The sequence below is a fragment of the Cyprinus carpio genome, chromosome A6 (genome assembly GCF_018340385.1).
Source record: "Cyprinus carpio isolate SPL01 chromosome A6, ASM1834038v1, whole genome shotgun sequence".
Taxonomy (NCBI): Eukaryota; Metazoa; Chordata; class Actinopteri; order Cypriniformes; family Cyprinidae; genus Cyprinus; species Cyprinus carpio.
Window position 1 is genome coordinate 29,747,571 of NC_056577.1, and position 10,150 is coordinate 29,757,720.

The following is a 10,150-nucleotide window of genomic DNA, read 5'->3' on the forward strand; positions in this document are numbered from 1 at the left end:
TGGGTTTATCAGACCTTGACCCAGTAAGTGTGTGTCATAAACTGGCATGATGTTCTGCAGGTTTGAGGTTTGATATGAGTGTGGAGGACGCTCAGAGACGAGACATGCTCAGCGTTTGTGTGGAAAAACGCTCCCCCACGTCCTTCATGACCGAGACAAAAGACTTGATCGGAAGGTCAGTCTGCCTGGGCTCACGTCAGCTATATACAGGCACAAAAAAATGAACAATAAAACTTTCTCCTTTGTCCATTGAAACATATCTACACATTCCTGACACCTCTGAGCCACAGAAATTGTGGTCAGACATAAAGAAGTGGTGTTTCAGCAGATTGTATTTTGAATATTGAGTTACTTTTTTTGTATTCGTTGTATTAAATTAATAAATCTTAATTGCACAGTTAATTTTTTTAAAATATATATTTATTTAGATATTTTTAGTGTAAGACGACAAAAAAAAATGTCATATGATTTTGGCCAGAACAAATACAGAATTTTTTTTATTCTCAAGGTCTGAAGAATAAATTATTTAAAATTAACTAATAATTGTATTGTATTAAATTTCAAGAATTTTTATCTTATAAATATTTATATTTTAATTTTAATTATATAGAGTATTTTAAATATATAAATTAATTGTGATTGTTCATATTGTATATTTAGAATTTACAATTTTGAATTTATACAAATTTATTTAAAAATAAATTATAACGTCATGTGAAGTTAATTTTATTTGTGTGTCAATTGTAATTTAAATGTTTATATTTTTATTATACTTATATTATAAATTTAGTTCATTTTAATAACCATATTATTATTTAAATATTGTAGTGTTTAATGTATTGTTGATTTATTCTTGTAGGTGCAGATAGACCTGGGACATGTTGACTTAATCGCTGGAGTCACACAGAATGGTTAGTTTTGGTGCTTTTAACGTACACAAACATACAAATATTTTCCCATGGAATAACTGTATTTGTGTATATAGTATTGTTTATTTTGTTCTGATATCTGTTTAACTTCTCCAGTGACAGAATTTTTATTTTTGGATGAACTGTTCCTTAATTTTTTTTTCTCTCTGTCAGGTTTGATCTAAAAGAAGAGCAGAGCTGAACACAATGCTCTTGACCTGAGCACTTCACAGCCAGCCTTGAACCTCTTCCTGAAGTTCATCAGGTTAACTTCGCTGTCGTGTATCCCTGCCAATGCTTCCCTTCCCTCTTTTTTTTATTACTTCACAAACACACATATTTCTTCTCTCCATCTGTTTATTTATCAACAGATGATTTCTGAGTGACCAGTTCATGTGATAAATATGAAAGATCTTGTGTGGTTTGAACATATTGCTGCACTGAGTATTATATCAGAGCTGATATATAAATTGGTTATATCTGTAAAGTCTATCTGGAAAGAATCTCGTCTTTCTGTGCAGGTTGCATGGACGTCACATTTGTGTTTAAATTTAGGAGAAAATGGATTTTAAAATGAGTTTTTAAAGCAAAGAAATATATTTGTTTTTTATTAAACGTCAGGATACGATATGAAATCTTGTTTTAAATGTTCAAATTTCATGAAGGATTATAATTGACAGATCTTTGTGCACCAAAAATATAAAGTGGTTTTATTTAGAAAGTCTACATATCACCACCTAAACACTTTATTTAAGATGACTTATGTGCTGTTACCACTGCAGATCTCTACAATCATAGTGTTCGCGTTTCGACATATAGCTGCTGTTTACATGGATGTGTCTTATGTAGCTTCTGCAGTACATTGTGATGCCAAATATCTAGAAAATCACTTTTTTTTTTTTTAGCCAAAAGTATGTTATTAAAGCTTGCTTGTTACATTGTGTTCAATTTTAAAAGTCATTTTTATTTACAGTCATTTATGTTGCCAAAAACTGCCAGGTCTATTCTTAGGGCTCCCATACTTGTGAAAACCTTTGAATTGAATCCCAGGCTTGCAAAAATCATGTAACATAAAGTGTTAAAGTCTCAAAATTTCTAAAGTGAGTGTAAATTTCTGGTTACGCTTTGACAATGGGTTTTCAGAGTCATATGCATTGAATCAAATGCATTGAGCTGCATTCAGAGCATTTTTGATTCATTTTTTCTCTTTTGGAGACTTTTGTAAACCATGTATGGTTGTTTAAATCACTTAATTCCAAGGATTGGTATCTGAGTTACAAAAGAAACTCCAGTAATGTCTAAGATGATTTGAATGATACTTAACCACTAATAGCTGGATATCGTGATAATGAACAATTAGAAAAGTCATGGAAATTGATTAGTTAAAAGGGTGGGAGCCCTGTCCAAGGTCTAGACCTAATGCAAATGCCTTTTGCTCAACTTTATTCATTTTTTTCATGATTTGGTTTTTTATTATAATATACTTCTTTATACAAACTACCATTCAAAAGTTTGGGGTCAGCAAGATTTTTTTTTAATTAATACTTTTATTCAGCATGGACACATTCCATTGATAAAGTTGGCACTAAAGACATTTATAATGTTGCAAATCATTTCTATTTCAAATAAAGGCTGTTCTTTTGAACTTTCTACTCACCAAAGAATCATAAAATAATCAGTTAACTATACTTTTTAATAAATAAATGGAAACCTTGTGAGAATAAAAAAAAAAAAATCCTACAGACCCTAAATAGTTGAACTGTAGTGTACAGTATTTTTTCTTGTCATAGGTTTTACTTTACTAGTTGGAGTTCATATTTTGCATTCCATTTGTTTTCTATCATTGTGTGCATGTTACACTTTTATTCCCACAATTTTTATATTCTACATTAAAAACATGCTGTAAATGTGTTGTTGAGTTTTATGTGCAAATTAGTAAATACCAAAGAACCAAACCATGCTACAGATGATGTTCAGCTGAGCAGCACTACTCGTACTGTCACACTTCTGGCTGCATGTATTGTCTCATATTCACAGCTGTCAAAACAGTTATGGCATCAGAATGTTGTCAGAAGCCTTATATTCGAACCACATAAGCATTACTACTACATAACTCAAAAAAACCACTAAAAAGACCTTCTGTGGAAGTTGATTTTTTTATTTAACAAAGCAGTCTATGTTGATCATGCACAGCTTTATCAATGCTGCATTGTGCAAATTAAACAACATTTGGCACCATTTAAAGGACATGTGGTTTTATTTTATGTGTGGCTGTGAAGTGATTATATTAAAACAGCCCCATCAACACAAATACTTCTAAGTATTTTACAAAAAGACAGTGTGACAAGCAGTTCATAAATGAACATTATAATGACAACACGTTTTTCTCATGGTACGAAGGCAAGAGTGCGTTTTCTCCCTGAAGGGAGACATAATCAGCCTTCAAACCATCTAATATTGACTTCCAGGTCTGTTTAGGCATCTTCCCACAAATATCCAAAGACTTCAGAACCATTTCAGTTTTATGTCTGAGACTGGAAAAGAAGAAACAATGAGTTTGAGTCTGCTTTGAAATAATAATCAGAACATTTTTTTTCTTGGATAAATCCTAGTATGTATTTCTCCACACGTGAAGTTTCCATCACATACCTGTCGATGAGCGAGGTCTCTCATAGTAGTTGCTTTTGATGGCGGCTGGGCTGTCAGTTTCCCACTCAATCTGAAGATCGCTCCTCGATGACGGACAGCTCAGTGCTCAAATGGGTGTCCAGCCCACAGAAAGGCACACCAGTCATTTCACCCGCCATACCACCAGCGATCACACCTCACTACCGCGGTTCACCGTTCCAGCCTCTCACAGGGAGCACACTATGAGACTGGACCACAAAACCAGTCTAAGTGTCCATTTTTGAAATAGAGGTTTCACATCATCTGAAAGCTGAATAAAATGAGTTTTCCATTAATGTGTGGTTTGTTTGGATCGGACAATATTTGGTTGAGATGCAACTATTTGAAAATCTGAAATCTGAGGGTGCAAAAAATATCAAAATATTGAGAAAATCCCCTTTAAAGTTGTCCAAATGAAGTTCTTGGCAGGGGGACATTACTAATCAAAAATTAAGTTTAGATATATTTACAGTACAAAATTTACAAGATATCTTCATGGAACATGATCTTTATTTAATATCCCAATGATTTTTTGGCATAAAATTAAATGGATCATTTTGCCTCCATACAATGTATTTTTGGCTATTGCTACAAATATATACCTCAGCTTACTTAAAGACTGCATGTGTGCTCCAGGGTCAAAATCATCAATGAGTCAGCATCAGTGTAAAGAAATCAAGTAGTTCCTTTGTATAAATATATAAAGGTTTCTGACAAAAATACGTTATTTAAAAAAGTATCAGTCTAGGGTTTGACGATGTAGTGAATACATTTGCCCCTATTATTCATTTCACATAAATTCATAGATAAATACTCAAGGTATATAATAGTCTGAAAATTAGGATTGGTAGAATCAACTATCACTGACATTAAAATGGCAAAGATTAACAAAAAAATTTGTAATTATGATAAACGCCTATAAAAAATAAATCAAATACATCCTCTGTGTATGTATATTTTGCATAAACGCCAAGTATGAGAAATAATAATAGTAATTTTTATCTTAGTAAACACCAGTATTTACACAACTGTTGTAAAAAAGTTTGGGTCAGTAAGATTTTTAAAAAGAGTAAGGTCTCTTATAATCAAGGCAGCTTTTTATTTGATTCAAAAAACAGAAAAGAATCTTGTGTTTTCCATTTTAATATCTTGTAAAATGTAATTTATTTCTGTGATATTTTGGGTTTGTTAGGTTTTTTTTTTTTTTTTTTTTTTTTTGAAAGAGTTTTTTTTTGTTATTAGGTTGGCAAAGGTTGATTTTTGAACTGATTGTCAGAGAGCCGATCACTCACCACTTCAAAGGTACTTTGCAGGAGCTGATGGGAGAGTTCATCTTGATCTTCTATAGGGTTTACCCAGGGATGATCAGGCCTCCCTGGTTACTGAAGGGCACAGTAACTACCCACAAGCACCTGCTCCAACAAACGGTCTGTCTGAACACTTCCACCTTGAGAGTGTCTGCAAGAATCTCTTTGCTGTTTCCTGTGGACAATGATTTTCCCGAATTTACGAATACAAAAAACAATCAGCTGGGGAAATAAACATTCAACTTTCTAATGGTTTCGATTCATCTTATAGGCTTTTTCAGAGAAATATAAAGCATTGAGAAATAATTTAGACCCAGAAAGGAACCATTTCGAGGTTCGGAGAAAGTAAAACCTCATTTCAGAGAGTCTTCCATTAGGGATGTTCTTTCACTCTGTCAAGATCAGGATGAACTAGAGCAACATAGTCGTGGTCATGGCGATGACGTTCTCAGCGGAAAGAGCGCTCTTCTACTCTCTGAATCCGCACTGAATCTGGCAGGCAGTTCCTAATGTGCTGTAACTCTTGATCAGTCGTGTTGTTGGGCACTTCAAGAGACCGATGGACGATTTCCTGCAGAAGAGCAGCCTGGGAACAGACACACAAGATCTATTATACATCACATATGAGCACATAAGAAAAACATAAGACCTACTTTGACCTGACTCAGTTACATCACATTAAAGGTCTTGCTACATTATTTACTGACATGATGTCTGAATTTCAATCAGCATACAATAAACAAAAATTATGGTAATCGATCACAAATTAAAAAAATAAAATGTCAGATTGGATATATTTCCCTCCACCCACACACATTCTGCCAAATAGATTCTGACATCCCAGCTATAGAGGCATGGAGCGGTTGGTAAGTATTGTTTCTGAGCAGTTCCTACCTTCTAAAAAAAACACTGTGGGACAAACAGGTATTGATCACAATCAGAACTGTATATCCCACTATATTGTGTGTACAGTACTGTGTGTATATATATTCAGTAATCTCATTTATGGCTTACCTGTAAAAGTTTTCTGAACCACCACAATCAGCCACCAAGCAGTATGTGTTTGTGAGCTTGGCAAAGCATCCAATTTCATTATTCTTTCAAATGACGCTACGGACTTGCCATTCTTCTGCTATTGAACTGATCAAAGCTGCCTGAAACTGATGAGAAACAACATTTATAGGGAGATAGTGATGATAAGAAGAAAAAAGAAATAGGGGAGCTATAAAAAACATGATATACAACAAACATTAGTAACAGTATAAAGCATATATACATACTATGATCTGGTAAGTTGAGAGTTAAAAAAAAAAAAATGTTTTCAATGTATTTCTCTCTACAATTAGGGTTTTGATCCCAAACAGAAACATAAAAAAACTTATATTTCAATAGATTATAAATTATTATAAAGGATAATCATATTTCTAAAACCGTAAATATGGTGCTATTTTAGGATTAAATCACATCTTAAGGTAAGAGAAACATTTTAAATGTACTTCTGAAAACGATTATTTTGAAAAATAAGGGACTCTACAGGGCACCATGATTAAATAAAGTAATTCTCAACAAAAACCTTAGGCTAAACTCGTTCTAAGTATCGTTTCAACTTTGATTTAAACAGCACTAGTCAAGGTAGTTAGCAGTCGGCTAAATGAAGTTATTTTAACTTCTCTATTCGTTAAACGCTATCAGTTCGGTGTCCTCAAATGACAACGCGGGTTAACAATACACAAATCACATCCTAATTGTAAAAACGTAAGTATAAAATTCATAACAATTACAACAGTAATCTTATATTTACCGTTAGTAACTCTGTGTAGAAGCGTGGACAGCCAAAAACCACGTTCACTTCACTCGACGTGTGCTGACGTCAACGCGTCAAGTGACACGTGACGTCACATGCTCATAGTAACGCCCACTTGAGTGGGCAAACCAGCTCTGCTCCACTGATCGCCAGTTATTAAAAGGTGAAATTCAGTAAACATATTATTGGTTATGTATATTTTGTACAGGCAAGCAAATGAACCCAGAATATAAACGCAATGTACAAAGTTTCACGTAAAATGGTTTCCCATAGAAAACCATTATAAGGAAAACACTGAACCATTAAGCAGATTGCGTTCATATTCCGACCTCATCTGCTTGCCTATGTAAACTATGCATCATTAATACAGTGATTACTGAATTTGATCGTTTAACATTACTTTTTTAAATATAATAAGGCACTTTAAGTGTTTTCACAACGTTTGTCGCTCTGTTTAATGATTGAAATATTGCCGCGGGTGGTTAATATGGATTGCAAATGGCCAAAACCTGCATTTTGTTCACGTACCATTGTTTTATTATTTTCGAGAGGTGATCTAAATTTGATTTAGGCTTGAAAATTGTCTTAGTCTTGGTCTTCGAGCGGGTCACGTGACTGAACGCTTCAATGGAAGACGGTGGTCTTAATGTACTTGACTGTAATACTGCTAATTATGTATTTAAATATTTAAAAACAAATGGATTAAGAACTACCTGAAATCTAAAGGCAAAATTTGGAATATCATCCTTGAGTTAATTTTTTGGCAAGTTAGGGGGTTTAGTTTTGGATTTTTTTTTTTTTTTTAGGTGTAATTTTGATGTAAACAACCTTTCTTCTTTTCACAAACAGGTTTGTTAATTATGAGTGCTCATTACTTTTCTCCACATTACTCAATGATTTGGAACAACAAATATATTACGTTTAAAAATAAGTCTTTAATTTTACAGAAACTGGTACAATAATGGTATACTCTTTGGTGAGAGGTATTCAAGAATAATGGACATCTGTTTAATCACTGCGAATTCTTTAATTATTACAGTATAAGATCCCTGTAACTATTAAAGAGTTTGCAGTAGTATTTGAAGCCATTCCTAGTGGTCTTATTCAGCTTTTGCCTGGCAATTTATCTTCCTCGTGAGTCTATCCCCTATATACCAATCAGTTAAGTATTAATGGTGTGAAAATTATAGATAATAATAAATTTAATAACTTTTATATTAAAAAAAAAAAATATGTAGAACCACATTATTGCCTAAATGCAAACCTTTTTAAATTCCCGTTCATAAATACTACATTCCCCACCAATAAAGTTACAAAGAAGTTATATATAGTTACTGGAATTTGATGAGACAAGCAGTCACAAAAATTTTAGGAGACATTGAGACTGCATGCATCTTTCAAGTCACTTAGGAGGGAAGAATCTATAAAACACTTATTTTTATGAATGTATATTTCATCTAGATTTTTTGGATTAATATTGAATAACTAATATTTAGATTTATAAAATGAAAGATTCGATTTCTCCGGGTATAGATACATTTTTGTTGTTTAAAGATAAGAGTTTGGAGCAAAGTTTGGTGATTAATTTAATACTATTTGCTAGATGAGTTGCTAGATGTTATTTTTTATTGATTGTTTTTAATAATAAATATTATTAAAAAAATAATAACAATGCAATATAAGAATTCAATTAAATTAGATTTTTAAATTACATTTTGATTTGACTTGATTTTGTCAGTTGTTAGTGTACTGATACATATGTGTTGGTATAGTGTAGTTTGTGTACTTTTATTTAAAAGTGCTTTATAATAATTTTTAGAATAACAATGTACAATATATCAAAAAGAAACACTTAACCCATTTCAGTGAGAGTCATTTTTATTCCATTTAATAGCACATACTAAAAAATGAATGAAGTAAATATATATCCTGTTATCTTTTTTGCAGAAATTAGCACATCTACATTTCTAAAACCTGTTGTTGCTCCAAATGGCTGAGACCACATGCTTTGTCATCAGCTACAAACCTGCGTAGCAACAGGGCACACCTCTCCTGGCACTATGGATTTGTGAGCCAATCAATGATTGAGAGTTTCAGCGTGACGTCGTCTTGTTGGGATTAATTTCGATTAGTTGGCCACCCGCGGAACGTCACTTGCAGCAGCGCGCGCCCGTGACCCCTTTTGACGTCCAACCCGCGTTTTCTGCCTGGAAACGCATCCTGAGCTAGTCGGAGCTGCGAAAACGCAAAGATTCCGGGGCTGGAGTCGGAGTGAGGTAAAGTGTTAAGGTGCCTCGGCTCGTTAACGCACTATACATGAGTTTTCGTCCCAGTCACGGTGACAAACGCAACGAAGTGCTTGTTAAGGCAGGGGAAGGGTTTTTTTGCAGTGTAACGTTACTCAATACGCGCGTCTATTATTAGAGATGATGATGTCTCTTGTTTCCAGTTAACGTTACTTGACTTACCTCAAGGCGAATAATTCATGCGAAAGGAAGTTGCTGAACATTAGCTTAATCATCTTGGCGAATTCTGGGCGGTTACCTGAGACATGTACCATCTTCACCGTGTTACCCTGGTGCAGGAATACGCTTATTATTATTCAGTAACTTATCATGGTACTTTTTTGTGTGAAAGGTTACTACTGTAGAATACAATCAAAAGCAGCAACTTACTAGCTTATCCCTGACTACAGTGCATTTTGCAATTAAACTCATCCTAATAAGAACTAAAATATATTTTTGCAAGTGTGATTGAAAAGCGCCAAGCAAATCTAAGTCTGTTGTTTATTAAAGAAATGGGGTCTGATCAGAGTACCAGTTTTGGCTGCTTGACTCAGCAGCTGCCCCGGATCCTGGCAATCTGCTACGCCATTGCAAGGTGAAGTATCTTCCGATCCATTAGTCCAAAACAATACCGTCCTAGAGCCAAAATCGGTACAGTACGGATCCAGACACTGATTTGCCTCAGTGCGCGAATGGGACACCAGGAAAGGTAGAACTACATGAGCTTATGATATCCTGCAACTAACTGGTATTAAAAAGCCAAAGAAGACCCTGCAGAAAGAACTGATCTAGACTGTACGCCTCGTCCACAAAATGAGTGCCAAATTCAGGACGGGACAATGGAAGACACGGCGGTGCTGGCGTTTGCATTGCTGTTTAAATGGGTTTGATGTGATTTATGCCATTAATAAGTTGTTCTGGTTTGTTTAAAGACATAAGGAATAAAGTAGTGCACTAGCTGTACAATTATGTACTGATTGCATGATAACTCAAAAAGCTTGTATTATGTAGTTAATATCAACCTGCACTAATTAAGTACAGTATGTTATGTATAAATATGTCATAATATAATGCATCATACGCTAAGCATTTCTGTAGTTTTTATTTTATTGACATTTCTTTCTTTAACATGGTGATATTAGATACACAGTTGTAAAACTGTAGACGAAAAACCGAAAT

The 10,150-nt window shown here is 34.0% G+C and overlaps 1 pseudogene; it reads right to left on the reverse strand.

Annotated features, from left to right (window-relative positions):
• Positions 1 to 3,430: 3,430 nt before the first annotated feature.
• LOC122145425 lies at positions 3,431 to 9,239 on the reverse strand (annotated as a pseudogene).
• Between the last annotated feature and the right edge of the window lie 911 nt (positions 9,240 to 10,150).